Genomic DNA, 24,694 nt, shown 5'->3' with positions numbered 1-24,694 from the left:
TACTAGGTATTATGATTTGAACTGTGGTGGTGGTCAACATTCTTGGTGAAGAACTGATTGGAAATTGTTGGTCACATTATGTAAGAATAATTTTTTAGAGTAATATGTACCTGAGGAGTCACATGGAAAGTAAAATTTTGAACATCACATTTTAAGTATCTTATAGCCATGCACCATTTAAATTAATTTTCTTGAAACTTCTGTGGTTTGAGAAATCATTTTTAAGTAACTGACTTTTGATTTCTCTCTTTTCTAAATCCAAATTTTCTTACTAGGCTTTGCTTATAGGCCCTTAAAAACAGACATTCTATATTTCTGGTGATCATAGTTCTTTAGATGTTTCCAGAGAAATAATGTACTTTAAGAGTCTAAAAAAAATAACCCTATAAAATACTTGTTTTGAAGAATACATTATAATTTAAAAAACAAAACCTCCTGATTAGGAAAGTAAAACATTTAAGAATGTTCCTGTAGAGGGTCTTGGGTGGCTCAGTTGGTTAAGCATCTGCCTTTGGCTTAGATATGATCCCGGGATCCTGGGATCCAGCCCTGTATCAGGCTCCCTGCTTAGCAGAGTCTGCTTCTCCCTCTGTTCCTCCCCCCAGCTTGTGCTCTCGCTCTCGCTCACCCTCTGTCTCTCAAATGAATAGTAAAAAATCTTGTAAAAAAAAAAAAAGGAATTTTCCTGTAATCCTGAGGCTGTCCCTTGTTAACATTTTGATATAGGTACTTCTTCCTGGTCTTTTTAATTCGTACTTGCTCACACACGTACACTCACATAATTATACTGCACTTTAGTTTTTATATAATTGTGCTGCCTTTGTTACATCATGAGTTGTATCCATTTGAAAATATCTTTTTGAACATTTTTTTTCATGGCTGTATAAAGTACCTGTACAGCACTCTATTACTGGGCAGTTAGGTTGTATTCAACTTTTTTGCTGCTATAAGAAGCCCTGTGATGAGCATCATTGCATTTAAATTTTTTGTTATTTTATTTATTTATTTATTTATTTATTTATTTATTTCAGAGAGAGAGAGTGCATGGGTACGTGTGCACACATGTGCGAGAGGGTGAGGGAGAGGGACAAGCAGCCTCTGCGCTGAGCAAGGAACCCAACACGTGGCACAGTCTCACAACCCTGAGATCATGACCTGAGCCAAAATCAAGTCAGACGCTCAACTGACTGAGCCACCCAGGCCCCTAACATTATATTCAAATTTTTATCTGATTTCACCTTTCCTATAGATTCCTAAGAGGGGAATTCCTGGGTCTAAGGCGTTTTATTTAACACCTGTTCTAAGGTTATGTGTTCCTGTGACCTCCTTGCAGGTGTCTGCTTACTCTCCTGGTGTTGTCTGACTGAATTCCGTGGCAGATGCCTTCAAGCTTAAGCACACTGGTGACAATTTTATATGGGATTTGGTTTTTGTTACTTGAAAGGTTTGCTTCTGTAACATTGATGTAAATCGTAGTGGTCTTCATGCTGAGGAATCATGGGCATGTGTCTTAGGTCTCAAGCAAAGGTACTCCCAGCCTGCAGTAGAAATGTAATTGACTGCTGGGTAGATTTCCTTTCTTTTCATGTGGAATGAGAATGAGATTTATTGGTTTGTGTAAACTAGAGTAGAAAAGTTAATGGAAATAATAAAAGCTGTCAGACTCTGTTTAGCTCTATTATGCTTTTATACTTAGAGTCCTTTAAAACTGTGTTTAGAAAATTGTTGTGCAGTGTAATGCATCCACCGAATATTGAATACAGTGTTTACCAGAAAACCCCATCTTTGAAGTTTAGATAGAACTGAAGAGCAGTTTTCTTATAATTTCCTCTGTGTTCCAGATGACTCTTCATTTTATATTGTGTAAACTCTATGCTTTTATCTGTTCTGAATTTAAAATAGGTTTAAGTTGGGGGAGAGGGTCCTAGACTAAGAATATTTCCATGTAGAACTGCTTTTTCTATTTTTAGCTCAAGTTGTATTTCCTGCTGAATAGCCTTTTAAAGGAGAGGCCCTTAACTCTCACATCTAATTTTGGGTGCCAGTAGGGTGGCTATCAAAGGCACAGAAAGTTAATATAACTTCCCCAAAGTCACATGAGTGGGTTACTGTCTTTTCTTGGAACACATACAAAGAAAGTGTCCTTCTTCAAGACTGATATAATCACAGTGTCATGCTCTTTCTCACAACACCACTGTAGAGAATTACAGAGAAAGAAGCAATTAAATGGTGCCACCAAATCCTGAAAAGAATGAGGTTCAATGTAGGGGAATTGGGCAGTGGATACAGTGCAAATTTTTATATAACTGTAATTGATATAGGCATGACTCATTTGAAGTTAAAAAACTTCAAATGTGAAGCTGAATTTTAAAAGTTACAGAGAATGATTATTCACATTATAAAGTGACTCATCCCTTATAAAAGGATTTATTATCTTTCTTTTAAAAGGATATTCCCTTGGTGCATTTGGGTACTTGTTTGCTCATTGTCTTTTGTTTTTTGTTTTCTGTTTTCTTTTTTAAAGATTTTATTCGTTTTAGAAAGAGAGAGAGAAAGTATGAGCAGGAGGGGCAGAGGGAGAGGGAGAGAGAATCTCCAGCAGACTCCTTGCTGAGCACGGAGCCCTGTGCAGGGCTTGATCTCACAACCCTGAGATCACAACCCTAGCTGAAACCAAGAGTTGGACGCTTAACTGACTATGCCACCCGGACACCCCTGTTTTTTTTTTTTCATTCAATTAAATTAGAATACTCCATGATGGAGTTTCTTAAAAAATTACAGTATGACCTGTGATATAACCCAGGTGTTCCACTCCAGGGCGTTTATCCAAGAGAAATGAAAGCATGTGTCCACAGAAACACTTGTACACAAATGTTCATAGCAGCTTTATTTGTAGTATACTGCCCCACACCAGGAACAACTCAAATGTCCATCACAGGTGAATGTATAAACAAACTGTGTTGTATGTGTACAATGGAATACTACTCAGCTATAAAAGAAGAATGAACTATTGCTGTCTATAACAACATGTCTGAATCTCAAAATAATTATGAAGAAGCTACACAGAGGGGCGCCTGGGTGGCTCAGTCAGTTAAGAGTCTGCCTTCGGCTCGGGTCATGATCCCAGGGTCCTGGAATCGAGCCCCGCATCGGGCTCCCTGCTCAGCGGGGAGCCTGCTTCTCCCTCTCCCACTCCCCCTGCTTGTGTTCCCTCTCTCGCTGTGTCTCTCTCTGTCAAAAAAACAAATAAAATCTTTAAAAAAAAAAAAAAGGCCACACAGAAAAAAAATTCATACTACATGATTCCATTTATAGAGAATAAACAAACTAATCTATAGTGATAGAAAGCAGATCTGTGGTTGTCTGGGGTGCGGGGTGGGACAAGAGGAGAGGATGGACTACAGAAGGGTATGAGGGAACTCTTTGGAGTGATGGATGTGCTCATGGATTGTGGTGATGGTTTCACAGGTGTCTACATATGTCAAAACTTACCAAATTGTGTAATTTATATATGTGCCATTATTTGTATTTCTTTTCTTTTTTTTTTATGTCATCTCTACCTCAGTAAGTCCCCCCATCCTCCTGTCTGCTGGCCCCACCACTCTGTTGTACCCCCCCAACCCACTCAAAGTCAAGAAAGTAGGCAAGGATGGGCCTGCAATGTAGTCCAGGTGCGGGGTGCTGTGTCAGATACGGGCATCAGGGTACAGTGAAGGCCCTGCAGGAGGTGAGCTTGAGCGGAATGTGAGAGGGTGTTGAGCAGTGTGGGAACTGCCTGGAGGGAGGGTGTGTGTGGGTTTGTGGCAGGGCATGAGATGCGGAGAATGGGGGCCTTGTGTGCTTATCCTAGAGTTTGGAGAGTGTTGAAAGCCCTGGAGCATCGCTGATGGCTGGTCAGCAGGGAAAAGACAGAATCAGCTCAGAGCCCTGACCCATATCTGGGAAAATGAGGAGGCAGGAGTCTCAGGTTTAGAACTCAAGGGATCCTTAGGCGGTGCTACTCCCCAGTCTGTCCAAAGACTGTTTGTGTCGGAGAGAACCTTGTTATCCAAGAGGGAACTGTCTTGCCAGGTGGTGCTCTGTCCAGGAAACTGCACACCACATTGGAATCCCACCTGTACAAATACTTAAAATGTCTCGTTTCAAAAATTAAAGGCTCTTTGTAGAAACTAAGGAAAATAAAGTTTTCTTAAGAAAAATAAGAAAATTTAAATTGCCTTTTGTACCACCACCCGGTGCTAACTTTTCACATTTTGGTGTATACTATTCCAGATAAATATGTGATTTCAAACAAAAATGAATCATAACATACATATTTTGTTACCTGCTATTTCATCTGAGAATTGTCCCATATTTGACATATACGTATAAAATATCATTGTTTTTCTTTTATACATGAGAGTCTACATATTACATATATATATATATATATATATATATATCATGATTTATTTAACCAAGCTCCCTTTGGGTTTTTTTTTTTTGTGTGTGTTAAAACATTTTTAAAATTCTGAGAACATCAGGATTTTATTTAAAAAGGAAATCAAAGAATATACAGTTTGTTAAAATTCTATTCAAACATGTATTTTTTTATGTTACAGAAAAATAGCCTTAGTCTACTGGATGTTATTACTAAACAAAGGGGAGGGAGGTCCATTTTTAGAATTACACACAGGTACATACAGTGGTTCTTTGTTACTCAGTGATCATTATATCATCTGTGGTGTTCACAAAAAGCAACCACTGATGTGAACTCTGTTTTTTCAAAGGAAGATTTCTTCCTTATCAGAAATAAGTTAAAAAGTATAAATAAGGGGTGCCTGGGTGGCTCAGTTGTTAAGTATCTGCCTTCAGCTCAGGTCATGATCCCAGGGTCCTGGGATTGAGCTCCGCATCGGGCTCCCTGCTCAGCAGAAAGCCTGCTTCTCCCTCTCCCACTCCCCCTGCTTGTGTTCCCTCTCTTGCTGTGTCTCTCTCTGTCAAATAAATAAATAAAATCTTAAAAAGAAAAAGTATAGGGCGCCTGGGTGGCTCAGTTGGTTAAGTGACTGCCTTCAGCTCAGGTCATGATCCTGGAGTCCCAGGATCAAGTCCCGCATCAGGCTCCCTGCTCGGCAGGGAGTCTGCTTCTCCCTCTGACCCTCCCCCCCTCATGCTCTCTCTCTCATTCTCTCAAATAAATAAAATCTTAAAAAAAAAAAGTATAAGTTAAAAAGTATATATATCAGAAATAAGTTAAAAAGTATGAATAACAATAATAGTTAATAGTTTTGAATATTCTTTGTATTGTAAATATCTTATGTGCATTAACTCAATTATCAAAACAGTTCTGTGAGATAGAGGTTCAATTATTTTTCCTGTTTTACAGATCAATAAACTGAAGGCAAGGTTAGTAGCTTATCCAAATAAGTGATCCATTTAGATTATGAAAACATATTCAGTGTCATGTCACTAGTTTAAGTACCGACATGCAAATTAAAATAACTGTGAGATACTACTTTAGTGACCTGTAGTGAACTTAACTGTAATGCTTGATGCTGCTCATAGTAGAGGGGAAATAGGCCGTCTTTTGTAGTGCTGGTGGGAAGTGCCTTTCTGTAGAGCAATAGATTTCTCTTCTAGAAATTTATCCTTAGAAAATAATGGACAAGGTTGCAATGATACTGCCATATTCATAAAAAAATATTGAGAATACTTGTCCACAAAGTTGTGTCTTATAGTAGGGACTTGGTTAAATAGTTGATAGTATATCCATACTGTAGAAAACTGCTCAGCTATTGAAAATGATGATTGGGCATATGTTTATGGAAATAGGTGTTGAGGAAAAGTGTGGTGTGGTTAGGGATAAACGTGTGGTGTGGATAGGGATAAACGTGTGGTGTGGAACGTGAAGATCCAACATCTGTGCACACTCAGCTCCTCGTTGTGGGTATTTGGCTCCCCACCAGGAACCAGCATACCGGCTTCCTCTGTTTTTTGCAGTGCCAGACAAACCAGTCATCTTTTGACCCAGCGGATGCAAGTCCTTTCAGGGAACCTCTGAAGTTTCTGTGAGGAACCCTCTAGGGTTTTCTGAAAATGAGCATCATAAGAAATGCTTGGCCTAGAAGAGGGAGAGAAGGAATGATGAATATCTTGTGTTATGGATCTCCCATTGACTTCATTTAACAAATGCAGAGTCAGAATTCTACAACTGGGAAGTTCAGCCACAGCAGAGCTGTGAATTTGTTTTCTTTCCCCGGTCTTCCTGTAAGCCCACTTGAGATCCTTCCTTCTTCCCTTGAGACTTGCCCCCTACCCTATAAATTTTCCTCCTTACCTCTTGAAAGTCATGCCCGTTGGTGCTGGGACTTGACTTTACCAGAATTCACCTGTCCAGGGTCTCATTTTGCCTCACGGCCCTTTGAATTCAGATGTTGCATTGAATGGTGACTTGGTGTGTTACCCTTCTTAGGTAACTGACCCTTAACAACCGCCTTTTTCTTAAAGGTGCAACTATTTCGGGAATTGGCAGAAATCATAACCCCCTCCAACCAACCCCCCACCTTCATGGCAGCTCACCCTGAATCCTTCCCCAGGACGTAGAATTTAAAGGCTGCCTCAAGAACAAAAATTTCGTTTCTTGTGTTACAGAAAGAACCTTATGTGCTGTGATTTGTACATTTTGAAAAATATCTGCAAATATTTTGAGAACTGAATTTTGGGAATGGCTACCCTCTGGCTGAACTCTGCTTACAAAATCCATAAATACAGGGTTTCAGTCCTTCACAGCAGGACAGGTGCAAGTGTGGGCCAGTGAGCTTGCAGCCAGAGACCGTTTCTGGGAACATCCTGCCAGGAGAAGAGTAGAGAATAACAAAGGAAAAAAATATTTTTTTTGTTGGCTTTCTTGTTGAGGACATCCATCAAGGGTCATGCTGCTGTCAACTTGCTTTTATATATCTTTGCTTAAAGAGTAGGTGTTAGAGTCCCCATTGGAAAAACCTTTGTGTTATGTTTTATTAGGTTAGGTTAGGCATGGAGATGGGACTTCAGGTCTGGAGCCAAACCCAAATCATGAGGCAGTGATAGAGTTTTAATCTTAAGAGCATAGACCAGTGCTTCCAATGGGCTTCCTGCAGTGATGGAAGTGTCCTGTATCTGCGCTGCGCAGTAGGTAGCCACGAGCCACATGTGCCTTCTTAGTGCATATGGCTAGTGCACTGAGGAGCTGAATTTTAAATTTTATTTAATATATTTAAATGTAAATATCCACACGTGGCTCTTTGCAACCATACTGGACAGCATAGTAGACTCAGCATTTGGATCACTTGGGTTCAAGTCCCAACTCCACGAAGGTTACCTCTTTGACCTTTGACCTGTGCCACAATTTTCTCATCGTAAAATACAAAAGGTTGAGGATTAAATGAGTTAATGTGTGTAAAGGGCTTTAGGCCTGGCACATAGACCTATGTAAACGTTAAATAATGCAAACGTACATACCTCCATAAAGTTAAAAAACCCGATTCATATAGTATTTTCTTTCAAGAAGCTCCCAGGCATCAGTGATCAGTGCATTTTTCTTAAAACCCTCTAAATACTGTGGAGATCAGGAAAGTCATTCATTCCATAAATATTTATCGAGCACTTACATTGTACCACGTGTAATGCTGGGTGCTGGAGATACACACTGGAGGGGCAAAAGAGACCTGCCTGTTCCTGTCCCTCATCCCAAGAAAATACATAACGGTCTGGCGGAGTTTTGTCATCTAACGGATATGGAACTTTTAGAAGAGGATGGGACTTCAGAAGTAGGGTCAGTGTTAGGTGTAGACCTGGAAACCTGGAGCATCTGTGCCTGCTCCTGGCCAGCTAGTCGTGCTTTCGGCTTTCGTCTTCTCACCACTGACTCCTGCTTCTTGCTGCACCTGTGGGTCCGTCCAGGTGTGTCGCGAGGCGCTCATTGCCTGCTTCATAGGCCTGGGTGCAAAGTTACCCTGTGTTCTCTGCAGTAAAGGACTGATCTTTCCATTCGCAGGTGATTATCCTTCTCCTATTTGGGGTCCCGTTTATAAAATAGTGGCAATGTGATTGAGTAGTTTTTGTGTTTGTTTTAATTTTTACCCCTTAACCAAATGAAAGTTGGAAACCCACATTGGTCCCTTCATTTTTTTGTTTATTTGTTTAACTTTACAGGTTCATGAGATTGAAAAGTCTGTGCTGGACCATGTCACTACATTTGGTTTGCATAAACCTTTAAAAAAAAATAATGTCCCAACATTTATGAAGTACTAAAAGTGAGAGGCTTTTGAACCATAATTGATTTGACAAGAAGTGGACATAATGAAGGAAGGTTGACTGGCGGTTTGCCTGTGGATTTGCTTTCAGCGCTTGCTTAAAGAGGGGAGGGAGGGGAAGAGAACCCACCAGTTTGCTTTACATATGAAAAGTATTAAAGTGCCAGCCTCTGACATAAGAAAAATTGTTTCAAGTTAAGTCTTTAAATGATGTCCTAAAAACACAATATTTGTAATTATCTAATTAAACTAATAAAGGCTGCAGGTAATGGAAGTAATATGGGAGGCATTTTCTGGCAGATAAACCTTCAGGAACGTTCACATCTGCACATGATTATGAAGCCCTGTTGTTCCTTCACCTTCTCCCTTCCTTAGCCCACATTTCTCACTATGAACTAATAGTACATAACAATAAGACCCTGGACGGCAGCCAACCCCGAGTTTTGGCTAACTTTTGGAGTGTTTGTGAAAGTTGAAAAAGCAATGCAGCTGTTAAACTGGGTACTTTCCAGTGAAGGATATGTTTTCCAGATGAAAGTGCGAATAGTAATTGAAATATAATCAGTATTTTTGGCATCTTGGTATTATAATTCTTTTCACTTTTTGTTATGTTAATTGTTCATGTCTTAAGATTTGTTTTGTACTTTTCTGTGCTCTACAATAGGCTAAAAATGAGGGAATGAACAAATGTTTTAGGCAGTTGGTCATTTTAAAAGAAAACAATGACACGTAGCCTCGTTTGTTAGCTGGAGACTTAAATAACCACAACATTTTCATTTAAGATATTTTATTGTGAGATTCATGTTTCAGGCAACAAGAGGGAAGAAAATCTAAATCCCAAATACACCTGAGCCTAATTAAGTCACAGAATCATCACAAGGGATTGAGATGTGCGGCTGGGTCTGGGACCCACTGTTCCGGTCCAGACTTATCTCTTTACAGATGGGGAAACTGAGGCCTTGAGCCTCAAGATGACCTGTCCCAAGGCCCCTTCTAGGACCGACCTGAACATGGGATAACTGGCTTCTGGAAGGGATGTCAGAGTCTCTCTGATTCCTAGATCTCTAGTGAGCTCCCCAGCCTCCTGGCCCTGGGGAGAGCCTGACCAGGCAGCAACAGGGTAGGACCCCAGTGAGGGGTTGAAGCATTGATCACCCTGTCCCTTTCATCCAAGTAAAAACTGCCCTCCTCCGTGTTCCTACAGGAGCTACCACATTCCTCAGTGAGAGGCCTGATAAATGGCCTCAGATTCTCCTTTTTTTTTTTTTTTTCCAGAAACAAAGAGGTTTGTAATTAGCTAAAATGAGATGGCAGCTTCCAGATCAGTTGCTGTTTATCACAGAATAGTCTTTGGAATAGCCACTTTCACATACCTGAGAAGCCTCTTTCTCCCCTTTTAGGGACTAGTATGTATTATTTAGGCAATGTTTGACATAACTGACAATTTCTAATGCTATTTGTATCCATTAAGGATAGTTTAAAGAATTAAGTGCTAACGGGGCTGGACAGCAAGGTGCGGGTCTGCGGTATCAGAAAGAGGATTGGACCCCATGGACTCTGAATTGGCCTGTTCCAGCCCTTATTGTGTTGGAGATTTTGTCTAAAATGCTCTTTTTATGAGGCTCCTAGGTGGCTCAGTCAGTTAAGCGTCTGCCTTCGGCTCAGGTCATGATCCCAGGGTCCTGGAATGGAGCCCTGTGTGGGGCTTTCTGCTCAGCGGGGAGCCTGCTTCTCCCTCTCCCACTCCCCCTGCTTGTGTTCCCTCTCTCCGCTGTGTCTCTCTCTGTCAAATAAATAAAATCTTTAAAAAAATAAAATAAAATGCCCTGTTTGCTCGCCTACTTCTGCTGGCCACTTGATCAGGTCAGTGCTGCTGCTGCGCAGTGGAGGGTGGTAACGTGGCACGCCCCTGCCCCAGCACAGGGCACCAGCAGGGCAGCCTACCTGGGGGATGAAGCCTCTGAAGAGCGGAGAGCACAAAGGAGGGGCTGGGGAGTTGTGGGACAAAAGGAAGCTGAGATACGGAGTGACTTTTGTGCATAGAGACTTTCTTTGAGACAAATTTGGTCACATTTTTGGTAAGTGCACAGCTCTCTGAAAATTTGTGCTGCAGGTGATCATTAGCATATTTTGGAACATTTGATAGAAAAACACTTGCATTTTAGAGCAAAACTGGATTCAAGGGCTTTGGTTCATTTCCAGACCTGCCATTAATTCTTGTAATATGACAGCATCCGTTTCCAAATGTAAAACTCGGAGAAATGAGGAAAATGAAGAAAACAAAAATGTGTATTTTTCTTTTTCAGGATGTCAGTCAGAATTGATCCATCTCTTATCTAAAAGGCACTCACTGGCCTCTGAAATGCCCCCCTCCCCCTCCCATGAGAGAGGGTAGCTGTGATGGGGAAGCTGGTGGTTTTCTGCTTTCAGGCCCTAAAGACCTCACCTCTGCTATGATCTGGAAGCTGATGGTGAAGGTGTGTTATTCTTGTCAGGAGCCGGTTCCAGAGACCTGAGCAGTGTAGCCGGTACTGGGCAGCTGGCATCAGTTTCGCGCTGTGGGGTGGTCAGGCCGACAGAGTGGTCTGGCTGTCCCTGCCCACCCCTCCTCCGGGAGGAGCTGGTTTGCATCAGAGGAGCCTGCTCCTGACATTGCTGTCTATTTCTGGCAACGGAGGCATGGGGAGGCATGGCATAGGGAGGCATGGCGGAGAGGCAAGATACCTCCTGCTGTTTAGAGGAAATGAAATAAATACTTCAGAGAATACCTTTTGGGGCTGGGATGTGTATGCATGGGTGACAGATCCCAGCCTGCTTTTCCTGCAAGGTCCTGTACATAGAGAAAGATTAATGGATTTAGGTTGAAGTCAGAGGTGTGTTAATGAAAAATCTGTCTCAATGCAAAACCAAGGGCATACTCTGGCTTTGCTCTGTGTGTGTGTGTGTGTGTGTGTGTGTGTGTCTTTTTGGAATGTATACTGAAAGCAACAGGGAGGGTCTCCCCCCTCATTTGTAAAGCCTGTTGAGCTGGTTAGCAGGAACTTTCTGGAACTTCTTGAGAAAACAGGAACTTTCTGGAACTTCTTGAGGAACTTTCCTAGAGAGTGTGTGAGCGGTGAGCAGTTTGGTTGAAGAGGACCAGCGCTTGTTGGCTTTGTCCTCATTAGGAGTCAAGAGGGAGCTCTGTAGACTCCTGAGCTAGTACATCAGCCCGCTCACCTCAAGGAGAGAGTGCACTTGTAGTCACTGCCATGTTCCCTCTGTGGTCATGAGGCAAGGGGAGCACTGTATTCCCTGCCTCTGTAGCTGGCATCTTTCCTGGCACCGCAGTCACCCTGGATTTTACACAAAGAGGGGTTTAAACCACTGGGTACGTTTTAGTCTTCTGGTCAGTGATTGCTAAGTTAAAAAAATCTTGCCCTGTGGAGCTCACTCTATTGAACTGATTAATTAAAAAAAATAATAATTTTTGGATCCTGGTCAACTAGTCTCACCTGCCCCCAAGCCTGGAGTCTCCATTTCTTTGCATGCTCCATTAGAAGATAGGTTGATCTCATGGGAACTTGGCCAGTCTTTACTACACTGTGTAAGCCACTGGCCGCCTTCCATAGTGTGAGGGGTCTCTGCTCAGTGGGTTAGTGCCTTTGTAGTCAGAGCAAACGAAGCAGACCAGTTCCCTCCCTGTTGTCCTCCTCTAGGCCCAGTGGGGCAAGTTGTGTTTCAGAGAAGTCTCTGGCACTGCTGCCTGCCCACTCCTTCCCCTGGAGGATCTGCGGGACACAGCAGAATTTAAAAGTATCCAAAGCTTAGAGGCAAGAAATCACCATAAGCATGAAAATGACCATCCTTGTAGGTCACTGTTTTGATCCTTGCTCTCATCATCACTAGTCTCAAAAACAGGCCTTTTGTGCCTAGTCTTTGAACATACCAACCCTTTTTGAGCAAAACAGCAGGATCAAAAATATATGCACATCACCAGAAAATAAAATCAGCCAACTTCTGGCAGAGAAACTGCTAAATGCCTAATTTTTCATCATCCCATAGCTGAGTGTGGTTACAGCGAATGACTTTCCCACCCTTTCTTGGTGCTTCCAAATGTATCAGTTCACTTTTTTCAGAAATGTTTTGGTGCAATCATGATCTGCCTATAGAAAGCAGGTGAGATAAGGAACTTCTAGGAACTGCATTTAAAACAGCCATAGCAAAACAAATTCTGTAGCTCATGTGGTACCTCGGTTATTTATTTATTTATTTTTTAAAGATTTATTTATTTGAGAGAGTGAGAGTATGAGTGGGGGGAGGCGCACAGAGAGAGGGAGACAATCTCAAGCAGACTCCCCGCCAAGCATGGAGCCCACCATGGGGCTTGATCCCAGGACCCTGAGATTCATTACCTAAGCCTAAATCAAGAGTCAGATGCTCAACCAACTGAGCCACCCAGGCACCCCCAGTACCTTGGTTATTTGTTTGGTTTGTCACCAACTCATTTTTTTGAGTATCAGCCTCATTTTGTCAGCATGTAGCTGCAAAATGACCAATGCTGGATGTGTGTGCATTGACTTTTAAGTACCCTCAGCAGGACTGATGAGTTTAAATCCCCTCCACTAGAGCAGAAATCTGATCAGGAGGATCACAGAGTAATTTCTTAAGGAAACTTACTTGAAACTTAATGCCCTTCCCTCCAATCTGAAGAAGCAAAGAGAGGTTTCATTTAAACAGTATAAACAAAGGATTTATGAAGCACAAGCTGTTTTATATTTTGACATTCCAACTTTCTTAAATAAAAACTTTTGCTTTTTCACATCTTATTAAGATGTCAAGAATGTCTCTGCCTTTTGCTTAGGACAACACGAGAGTCAGTAATATGCTCCGAGTGACAGAGATATTATGCCAGCGTAGGAAGTATTTTCTAATCAAAAAATTTTTTAAATGAACCTGTGTTTTACTTGGTACCCTATGATATTAATAAAAATATAAAGTTGCCTTCTAAAACAATTGTTTTAATAAATATTTTCAGTGGTGTGCTTAAGATTAATGTTTTCATCAAAATGTAAAAACCAGTTTCAAAACTTTTTGCCCATTTTTTTTTTTCCCAGCAGGGTTGTGCAACCCAATGAAAATATTTATAAATGTTTGCAGAAGAGTACTTTTGTTTTAAAGGGGATGCAGATACTTTATGTGGAAACACAAAGAACGGCTATAATTAAGGTAGTAGAGATTCGGTTAAAAATAGGAATGGAAAAGTCATTCTTTTGAAATATCCCTTGAGCCCCATGGAAGAGAGTATCGTGCCTACCTTGGGAACCACATTTCACGTCCTGTAGTATTACTACAGTGTACTGATCACAAGAATGGTAAATACTTTGTGGTTAACCAAATCATAGAGGCCTGCTGGTTGGAAGGGCGCTTAGCATTCATGTCGCCCGGCTTCCCACACAGTACTTGGTTTCCTCTCTAGCTTCCCTGTCAAATGGTACTTCCCCACCCTGTGTGAACTGCTGGTGATAGGGTGAACTCCCTGCTCTCCGGCCAACCCTCTGCATTTTTGGAGAGCTCGAGTTGTTAGAAAGCGCCTTCTAACCCTGAGTCACTCTGAATTTGTTGCTTCCTGTCTGCCAAGGAGTTTGTGCCAGTGCTCACATGAGGCCTCCTAAAGCTCCTTGAGGATAGACGCCCAGTGTCCCTTTAAGACTTTCTCCCCTGGGAGGTCCTAGCTCCGGGACCTGGACTCCCAGCTCTCCTACAGCCTGCCTACCCCCTTCTCAGTACTCTAGGGTTGGGCAGTGCCCTGGCGTGATTGCTTCCTTCCTAACAACCGAGCCAGCTCTGTGTAGACTACCTTCTGCTGGTACTTTATTTTTGAGCTTACCACATTTTCTTTGGGCTGCTGTTCATTTTCACCTCTTCCGACTTGGGGTATTTTAAATGTCTAAATGGGCTATGGTGTGTGTTTTCGAACAGTTTTGAGTCTCTTCTTGGTCCAAGGTCCTTTACTGTGCTAAGTATACTTTCTAAGGTAGTGAGGAATGTATTGTTTGTGCCTGGGCCCTGGGTTATGAACCTGCCTCACCACGCTTTCATCTTCGAGTCAACACCCTTTGAGGATGGCTGTTCAGCCCACGATGAGATTTTTACTTGGGAAATTCATCTCTGTAATTTAAATAGAAATTTGAAGTTGCTGTTTGAAGTTAGTTTTTCTTTTGGTCAGTAAAGGAAGTTAAAAGTTGTAATGCGGTAAATATAGTTAAAAAAGAAAGAAAGAAAGAAAAAAAGAAATGCAGATGATTCTTGACCATTTAGGGGTTTATTTCAGATTTTGGGTTATATTTGTTTTTAGTGTTTAACAGCTTTCATTTGAACAAATTTGCCTTTGGATACATTGGATTTTTCTTTTCCCTTGTTACAGCAGTTTTGGTAGGGAAAGTGCTTATAATACTCTTGGAAGGTGAGATAATTTTAAAGTTTATTCACTAAATGTTTATTGTCTGCTATGTGCTACGTATTGTATCTAGGGATACATGGATAAAGAGAGAAATGCCTAATAGTTCATGGAGAGTATAGTATATAAGGTGCGATAGTCATTTAACAAATAATCACACATGTAATTATTTAAATGCTATAGGTATGTGCCATGAGGAAAAGACACAAGAGCATATAATGGGAGGCCTGGGGTTGGGACTGGGAGCTTCCGAAGAGCCTTCCTATGTTTAGGCTGATCTGGTTCTGTTGTCCCAATCTTTAAAATCACAAATTATTAAAAGATAATAGTTCTATTGCTGATGATATCAGAAAGCCGTCCTTGATTACAGGATCCTTTTTGGATTGGCATTAGCGTTTGATGGCATGAAAGAGAGCATCAGAGTTCGCTCAGACATCCCTAAATATCCAGCCACTGCTGGGATACCCAGCCCCTGATTTTCTCTCTGCACAGAATCAGAATGCTGGCAGAATTTATTGCCTCCAGCTCTCATTTGCCCTGCCTTCCTGTTCATTCTTGACTCTGTTGCTGAGTTTGGCAAAGGAAGTAACTTCTTTGAAAGCATTTGGAAACAGGATAAACAAAATGCATGTTATGTTGTAGATATTTTGGGAAGTAGAAAACTGGTTTATTAATAACATATTTCAAGGAGATGAAAGTCTAGGCTTGATTTTGTTCAGACGAGGAGTTCAAAAATGCAGTTTCCAAAATCATATCACTAGGGAGCTTTTAAAGAGAATGCTCTGGATGCTCTCATTCTTGTTCTTTTAAGCCTATTTTCTGCTGTTGGGGGAACAAGGAAAGTTGCTGGTTTCCTTTGCCCTTGAACCTGATTAAGGACTTGACCAGCTGAGATCTTATTCTCATTTTGAAGTGATTTGAGCAATAGCAAATTTGAATTGCAGGCCCATGGCCCTGTAGCTTTGGATAGGCCATGCTTTATTCTGTGCCTTTGTGACAAGTTTGGTGGGGTGCTGGGTTGTCGGCTCAATTGGTCAGATTATGGTCTGGCCCTGTGGTAGATATGTACTTACTTGTGGTTGGTCACCTGTGATGAATGCATGCTCTTAGTTACAGATCAGAGAGCTCCTCCATGATTCTAAACTTACGGGAACATTTTAAACACTGTGGCTCCTTTTTCTCATATAACAGTGTTTAAATATTCTGGAAAGCCAAATGGATCTCCGCATTTACTTTAACTGACCTTTGTTACCAAACTTCATATTGAGCACCTTTGGAATCAAGCTTTTGAAAGTAACATGCATAATTCTAATGGATTTCAGCCTGTATAAATTGTTAAACGTTGTTGTTGTTTTTTTCAAAGTTTCTTCAAATTGATCAGATTTAAACAAATTTTAGTAATAGAAGTTTGATCGTGTTAAAATGATAATTATATGAATGTTTTTTCTGGAATTAATGTCACTTTTTCTTTTCAAGTATCATAGCCTAACCTTTATTCATTTTGTTCATTTGAAAGGTTACAAAGTTCTAAGTAAGTTTGGGAAACATTTACCAGGTATACACAGGGGAAAGGCTTGCTGCCGAAGCGTTAACCCAAGCAATGAGAATTGTTTGAACTGTTCTCTGAGAAAATTTAACTAGTAATATTTAAACCTTTGGAAATTTGGATATTAGACATGCCTAGGATTTAGGTCACTTTACAAAGCGTAATGATTTTCAAAGGGGCATGATTCTTAAAACATTATTTAAATATTTATTTATATCTATAATAAATATATATTTATTAACATCTTAATAATATATATTAATATATACTATGTATATAAATTACACGTTTAAATTTATGCCAACATATTAATATTATTAATGTATATAATTTATTATAATATATATAAATATTGATAATTTGTATAATATATATATATATATATCCCAAATGAGATTGTGAAATTAGTGGTTATTCCATTCCTATTCAAATATGACCTGTCTCATTTTGCAACATTTGAAAACAAACTTCTTGCAAAAATTCGTCCTTTTCTAAATGAAACCGAGTGAAGACAAGGCTGCGCCTTATGTAACACTGAGAATTTTATTGGGGTCCAGGATACATATTGTGTAGGCAGAAAGAAGCATTGTATTTCAGAGTTAGATTGCTCTGGAGTTACACTGCTCCTACCACCTGCCCATTTTACTTCATAATTGATTTTGAGCACCTGCTTTGTCTTGAGCACGATGCTGGTGCTGCTGGTATAAAAATGAACAGATCAGAGAGGATCCTGACCCTTGTGGAGCTTAGGGTGTGTGTGTGTGTGTGTGTGTGTGCGCGCGCGCGCGCCTCATTCATTTCCTGTAGTGTTGCTTTTCATTGCAATTTTACATATTTCCTTCATTTGATCACTATTCCAGGTAGTAGAGAGATGCATTTTCATGTGATAGATTTGCAGAGAATTTTGGCACTGGGCTACTCTAGAAGGAAAAGTCAGCTTTCCAAATAGAAAGCACATTATTGCTTCTCTATTGTTTGGGCACGCGTGATACTGACTTACGATAGTTCACAAACAATAACTCAGTGAAATGCCAAACTCACTGAAATTCGGGATCAGCATTTTGGCAGCAGTACCATTATGCCTATATTGTAATTTAAAACTATCTGGGAGTAAGAGACCAAAATAGTTATTTATGGTGACTCAGAAACCCCACATTGGCCATCAGATCATAGTGTTAAGTCTGCATTGAGTTAATGATTTCAATTCTAATTGCTCCTCTCCAAAAGGAGAACAAAACCAAGTTTGGCCTTTAACTGCCAATGAGGATAGCCATACATTTAGTAGAAATTACTGAATTTTTTTGTTTGATTCATAGGTTATGGAAGAGCTAATCTTTCTCTTTTCAAAATAAAGCTAGTCTAAACAAATTTTAGGGCTTGCAGATATATATTTAGAATCTAAATGGTATCATAGGCAGGCAAAGAAAAGAAATAAGGTACTTTGTTTAAAAATTTAATGTATAAATAATAAAAGAATAAATTTTTATTCAGTATATTAAGAATTTTCCTTTCATTTAAGGCAGTCAAATAATAATCTGTTTATAATTCTGTTGTTCTACTGTGCAGTTTACCCTATAAAGTGGAGGGAGGTCAGAGAGATGCCTTGTTTCCCCCCTGCATTATACTCCTTCTTGTTGTAGAAATCTGTTCTTGGCCATTGTGTACTATGTTATTAAGCCATAGTGATGGAAGATTCTTTTTAATAGATTGCTTTAAAAGAAAATGAATTATGGTCAGTGTATTGTTTGCTAGTGAAATATTTTAAAATAATTTTTTATTTATTTATTTATTTTTAAAGATTTTATTTATTTATATGAGAGAGAGAGAATGAGAGAGAGCACATGAGAGGGGTTAGGGTCAGAGGGAGAAGCAGACCCCCCGCCGAGCAGGGAGCCCGATGCGGGCCTCCATCCAGGGACTCCAGGATCATGACCTGAGCCGAAGGCAGTCGCTTAACCAACTGAGCCACCCAGGCACCCTAAAATAATTAATTTCCTTTATAATAAGGGTTAATTTTGCTCCTCCAAAGAGTAGAGCCTGGCTTAACATGCCCATGTTAAAAAGGAAAATTTGTCCCTAGAACTTTGTTCATAAAACTAGAATCAGCCTACTGGGGGCATCTTTCATCTGTGTAGGAAACAGGTTATTTCTGAATATTGGGAATGAAGGTGTCTTAGTGCCTTTAGGCTGTTATGACAAAATACCATAGATAAACAACAAATATTTATTTCTTGTGGTTGTGGAGCCTGGAAGGTCCAAGATCAGGGTGCTGGCAGATTTGGTGTCTGGTGAGGTTGAGTGTAGACATTACTTTAAAAAATTAATTAATTAATTAATTAATAAAGTAGGGCTAATAATATAATCTACCTCAAAGGGTTTCTGGGAAGGAATGAATGAAAAAGCAAGTAAAGCACTATACCCACATAAAGTAAGCCAGCATGAAAATTAAACTATTTTAAATGCAATTAGCATTTTCTTTGGTTGTTAGACTTACCAGCTTTCTGTATTTTACTTTATTTTATTTTATTTTATTTTTTTTTTTTAAGATTTTATTTATTTGACAGAGAGAGACACAGCGAGAGAGGGAACACAAGCAGGGGGAGTGGGAGAGGGAGAAGCAGGCTTCCCGCTGAGCGGGGAGCCCGATGTTGGGCTCGATCACAGGACCCCGGGATCATGACCTGAGCCGAAGGCAGACGCTTAACGACTGAGCCACCCAGGCGCCCCCAGCTTTCTGTATTTTAAAGATTAGATTGAGTTCTTGTGGCTCAGGATTCAGAGGTGACAAAGATACTATAGATATTGGGCTCATAGCTGTGTGACATGATCCAGTTGTTTAACTCTTTGGCCCCAGTTTCCCCATTTCATTAATTAAGATAGAAAGCAAGTTGGTTAAAACATCAAATATGGCCCTAATCCTAATCAATGTAAATGGATTATGTTTGCCCACAAAATGACAGAAAAACTTGGATTAGATTTAAAAAAATAAAAGACATAACTAAAACCTAAAACAAAATAGAAGGCGAAATAGTAGAATGGAAAAAATATACCAGGCATATATTATTATCAATAAACGAGTTAATGTGTGAATAGGGAGAAAATAGGCTATTTCGATGTTAACAGCCCACCAAGAAGATAAAATAGTTATAATTTGTATGTATCCAGGGAATTATAAGGAAAATTTGATAAATCCACACTCAGTGGGAGATTTTAACCTATTCTGTCATTGATAAACAGACAAAAGTTAGCGCAGAGTATTTGAGGACCACCTTTGTTAACAACGGTTAATTATTAAACAGGTCTCTGAGTATACTTCCTCTCAGAATGGTCTAATTCTATGAATTTTGGCTAGTTTGTACAGCTGTGTCATGCTTTTTGTGTAGTTGATGTGTTTCTGTAAAGCTGCAAGTCAACTGGTAATTTTAAAAGTGAATGATACTGGGGAGCCTTGCTGGCTCAGTCAGTAGAGCGTGTGACTCTTGATCTCAGGATCATGAGTTCAAGCCCCATGTAGGGCATAGAGCTTACTTAAAAAAAAAAAAGTGAATGATACTTTTATAAAAGACTGGGTGCGTGACTTTGTTAGTTGTCACACTAGAACTTAGCATTTATGTCTTGGTTTTGTGAGTAGAGAACTCTGAATATTTAAGATGGAATCTTGGGCCTTATTGTGAAACTAGCTCTGTGAACCTGAATAACAACAGATTAGCTGGGTTTATTCATCCCTGTGGTTTCTTGCAGATATTCCTCTTTGTTGGCCATTTTATTCATGCTGCAGAATGCCTCAGTGGACACATTGCAAATAGGGTGTGACTCAAGTCTTACTTTTTGGAGACAGAATAGTTGAGAGGACTGAGGCAGATCTCTCCTGGGTCTCTTCCTGGAAATTGTCACACCCCACAGCTTGATCCCTTCAAAGTCCCTGAGCAGAATTTTTTTTTTAAAGATAGCACACCAGCAGTCCAGTGTATGCTTTTTCAAGTCTTTTATGAGTAAAGTGGGAGGGTTTTTAGTGTTTGCAGAACATTTGGGTCTGTGGCTTCTGCCAAAATAGTTAGCATATGGTTTTCTTCCTCAAAAAGGATTGGCAAATATTAGTTACCTTTTTCATTTTAATTTAATTTATTAGAGCCTTTAATTAAAATTGGGTATTAAGGAGGTGTGTGTTTGTGTGTGGGGGGTGTGTGTGTGTGTATTTAGTGCCAGTGAAAATCCCATTTTCTTCTCATTTTTTTACTTTCTGAAATCTGAGTAGTTCAGACAAAAAGTAAATTCTTTTGATGGGTTAAAACTAAATTAAAAAGGGAAACCTAAGTGTTAATATGTACATGGAGAAGTACCTTATTAAATCTATGTTCACGTTTAAAATTGTGACTAGTCTAAAATTGTGACTTCCTTGGAAGCAGGGTGCCCAGGAGATCTATGTAGCTCCAGTGAGTGTGTGTTTTGGCCTTTGTGCCTGATGGAGTTAGTACCAGAGTGGCAGCTTGAATTGACATTGTCCCCGTGCCCTCACCTTTCCGACCTCTACCTACCAGTCTCCCACCCATCCACCCAGCCAGGCACAAATAAATAATCAGGAAGCATTTAATGTTTCTGAGCACCCCACTAGGAGTTGAGAAGATATAAGAACAATATGATGGGAACATGACCTCGAGAGCCTATGGCCTAGTGACAATAAGTACATAGAAGTTTAGTACTTATGAAACAGTCTTATAATGCTAAGTGATAGGTCAATGGTGTATAAGGTGTCTGGGAGGGAGGACATATTCAGGGTTCTCTAAGGTTGTCTTAATTCACACCAGGAGGTAGTGGTGGTAACTGGTAAGAGGTAGTTACGGTAAGGTGATACCTAAGCTAGGATTTGTGGGTAGAGGAAAAAGCTGTTTCCCGATCGTTTGGAGGTAAATCAAGAGCCTGACTTATTTCCTTCAGGAGCTACAAGAGCTTAGGACAGGAATATTGAGACCACACTGGAGAGCTGGTCAGAGTCCCCTCGTGAAGAGTCCCCTTTTGCTTCAAAGGTTTCTGGGCATTTTTCTGAAGGCTTGGGCCTCGGTGGGTTTTAGTCAGGAATGAAATGATTGGACTTATATTTGGGAAAGGTCCCTCTGGTGGCAATGTCAGGGAAAGGGTAGGGATTAAAATTGGAGGTGAGTTGCTGGAAAAAGAAAAAACTGTTTCGGGGTGCCTGGGTGGCTCTGTTGGTTAAGCGGCTCAGGTCATGATCCTGGAGTCAGTGGATCGAGCCCCTCGTCGGGCTCCCTGCTCAGCAAGGAGTCTGCTTCTCCCTCTGACCCTCCCTCTCATGTGCTCTCTCTGTTTCTCATTCTCTCTCTCTCTTTCAAATAAATGAAATCTTTAAAAAAAAGAAAAGAAAAGAAAAAACTGTTGCTTGAGCTAACTCCTGATTGTCAGGAGGTACAAGCAGCCTTGGGGGCTGAAGATGGGAGGAGAGGGAGAGATGAGGGAAGACTGCAAGGTGTCTAGCTGAGGTAACTGGGAAAAAGGAGAGTGCCATTCAGTGAGGGAGTGATGGAAAGGAGACGGGGTCTGGAGGGAGAAATTATGGGTTTAGTTTTAGACACTGACCTGGTGATCCTTAGGGCCCCTGCACTTAGCTGTCCAGGCAGCAGCTGTCAGCATAGGGGAGGAGCCAGAGATTGGGGGTGGGTAACATCACCCGGGGAGATTTTATCCAGAAACAGAAGAGGGCAGTGGAAGGAAACTTGGAGATAACTAAAGAATAAAAAAACCTGTGCATTTATCTAATACCTGTGTCACATGGAAAACAGATTTGGCGTCTTGGGAAGTAAGCAGATAAGATATTTTCCCTCTGGACTTTGCCAGGTATTGATATATGGAATTTTAATCAAAAAAGAGGTGAACTAATAGAACACTACTGAAACTTGGAATGGTAATGTTCTGGTTTTTTTCTTGATGGTTATGACCTTGTAGTGTAGCACATGCAAGAGCTAGAGGAACCTATTTGCCTTCTGGGTCTAGGGTAATCATTTCCTGATCTGTTTCTGTTTTGGTCTGCCAGTTGAAGAAATAAAATTATTGTCTTCTTATCGAAGAAGAAAATGATGAACCTTTGGAATTTTTTTGTATCTTTTGGAAAATTCCAGTTTATAGCATGTAGGGTTAGAGAAGAGTATTTGGTGGAGGGGTCTTGGACTTAAATATTCCTTGTTTTTACACACATACAGACACACACATACAGACACACAGACTTAGGGCAGGGAAGGTAGGTATGCGTTTTTAACGATCTTCCCAAAACCTAGCCACAAAAACATGGGTATTATTCGTATCGCACCCAGGATATTATTGATTTTTATTCATTCAGGGATTATTTAATGACTTTCTGCTGTGGTGATCAAGTCAGTCAGAATCTGGGCCCTCACTGAGCCCGTTGGGGCAATGAGAGCCGTTCTCTGGGAGAGGAGATTGTCTTGTTTCATGCCAACCTTATATAGTCCTCTCATGCTTTCCAAATGGCAGACCCACCAGGCAGAGTTTCAGGATGGTCGGCTCTCCACTCTTCTCTCCTCCTAATCTCCCCTCAGCCATTTAAGAAGCACAGATTACCTCACTGGCTGTGGGGACACATGGCTGATAACACCTTGGGAAAATCTAGCCCTTTGTAGATAACCTACTGGAGACACCTCCATGTGTGATATAAACTTCCCTCTAAGCTGGCGCTTGTTGAAGTAGATTGGGGGTAATGGTGTTTATAGTGTGCTGAGCTTTTTGGAATCCCCATGCTCTGGGCACACTTATCCACTTCTTTCCTTGACTCTGACTTTTCCTTTACCCTTAGGTTACTCCGTTGTTGCTATTGAATACCTAGAAGCACCCTTTCACTGTGGCCCTGGTGGGGTTTGGGATGTTTTGCTTTGACATTTCCCTGGGGAAAAAAAAGATTCCATTATAAAAAATCAGCTGTTTGATAAGGATATTATCTTAGGACAGATGGAGCATCTTGAAGAAAAATGATCCTGATATCCAAGTTCTTAGACACTCAAGTGAAACAACTGAATAAAAAGAATAACTGATAGCATTGATATTCCTTTTGTACACAGACTTTTGATTCCCACTTTCCTCTTTAAGGAAAAATGGTGTTGTTAAAGAACAAACACCATTAAAGAAGAATTTTTAGGACAAAATACGCTTAGGTGGTTTGGACGACTTATTTAAAGGTTAGGGAAAGGATTAGCACTTGCTTGTTGAGAAATCTGTGGGAAGCAGTCACTGATCTGGGGATAAGTCAGTGGTAGGAAGAGGGACGCATGGGGGAAATGGTAGGAGTCGGGCTCACTTAGGAGTCAGGTGTGGAGGGAGTTGGAGCCCCGGTTGGCGGCTGCCTTGGAGGTCCTCGTGTGGCTTGTTCTCATTGGTCAGCAGGTGGCGCCAAATAGCCAGCACGAATCCCAAGAGGTGTGTAGTGTTTCGATCTCACCTTGGGTTGGATTAAATTGCACTTTCTCTACTTTCAGAAATTTGGAATTCATAAGCACCTTCACATTCTTTTTTTTTTTTTTTTCCTGTAGAGATGGCATCCTCCAAGGCTGAATTTTATGAAAGTCTTTGGTATTGACGTAGTTATGAAAATTAACCACCTTCAAGGTCAAATGGTACATGACACAATCGACTTTTCTTTTTTTGAAGGGGGTTATGACTCGGCGTTAAAAGTGACAAACAGTAAGATCAATATAACATACTTATTGGTTTAGGTTTCTGTCATTTTTTTGTGTGTTTTTATGAAGTCTGGTAAATTGCTAATGTAGGTGTTAAAATTCATCTACTAATAAGTCTATATGGCTGGGATTGATTATGTCTACATGATTGGTATCCAGGATTTTACTTCCATCCAAATGCTTGTGTTTGAGCCACGGTGGGTGATTATATGGGTCATTGACTTCTTCATTCCTCCAACAAGCTATCCTGCTTCTCAACATAAAGGCTTTCCTTTGCCTGGAAGTGCTATTTCTCTTGATCTGGGCGTGACCTGTTCCTTTTTGACATTGAGATCTCACTTTAAATACTGACTCAGGCCTTCCCTGACCACTAGATCTGAAATATGAAATAGTCTCAATCTCTCTTTCTTTCCTAAATTGAGATATATTTGATGTATAACATTGTGTAAGTTTAAGGAAATCAACAACATGTTGATTTGATATATTTCTGTATTACAATATGATCACTACTGTAGCATTAGCTAACGGGGTCTATCACATCACGTAATTAGCATTTCTTTCTTTTTTTTTTTTGGTGGTGTGAACAGTAAGATCTAGTCTCTTAGCAACTTTGAAGTTTATAATACAGTGTGGTCGATCACGACTCTATTGCCTCCGCTTTTTTATTTTCTTGCAACTATTTTGCCTTTTCTTGTGTGCTTTTTGTCCGGCTCCTCCTACAAGGCCATAGGCT

General features: G+C 40.4%; 1 protein-coding gene across 2 annotated transcripts in view; it reads left to right on the top strand.

The window, feature by feature from the left end:
* Positions 1-24,694, top strand: part of SPTBN1 (spectrin beta, non-erythrocytic 1) — a 192,943-nt gene that overhangs the window by 25,954 nt on the left and 142,295 nt on the right. The window lies entirely within an intron of this gene.

The sequence above is a fragment of the Halichoerus grypus genome, chromosome 10, assembly GCF_964656455.1.
Source record: "Halichoerus grypus chromosome 10, mHalGry1.hap1.1, whole genome shotgun sequence".
In the NCBI taxonomy this organism is placed as follows: Eukaryota; Metazoa; Chordata; class Mammalia; order Carnivora; family Phocidae; genus Halichoerus; species Halichoerus grypus.
Note: the sequence above shows the minus strand (reverse complement) of the source record. Positions and strands in the feature narration are given on the sequence as shown.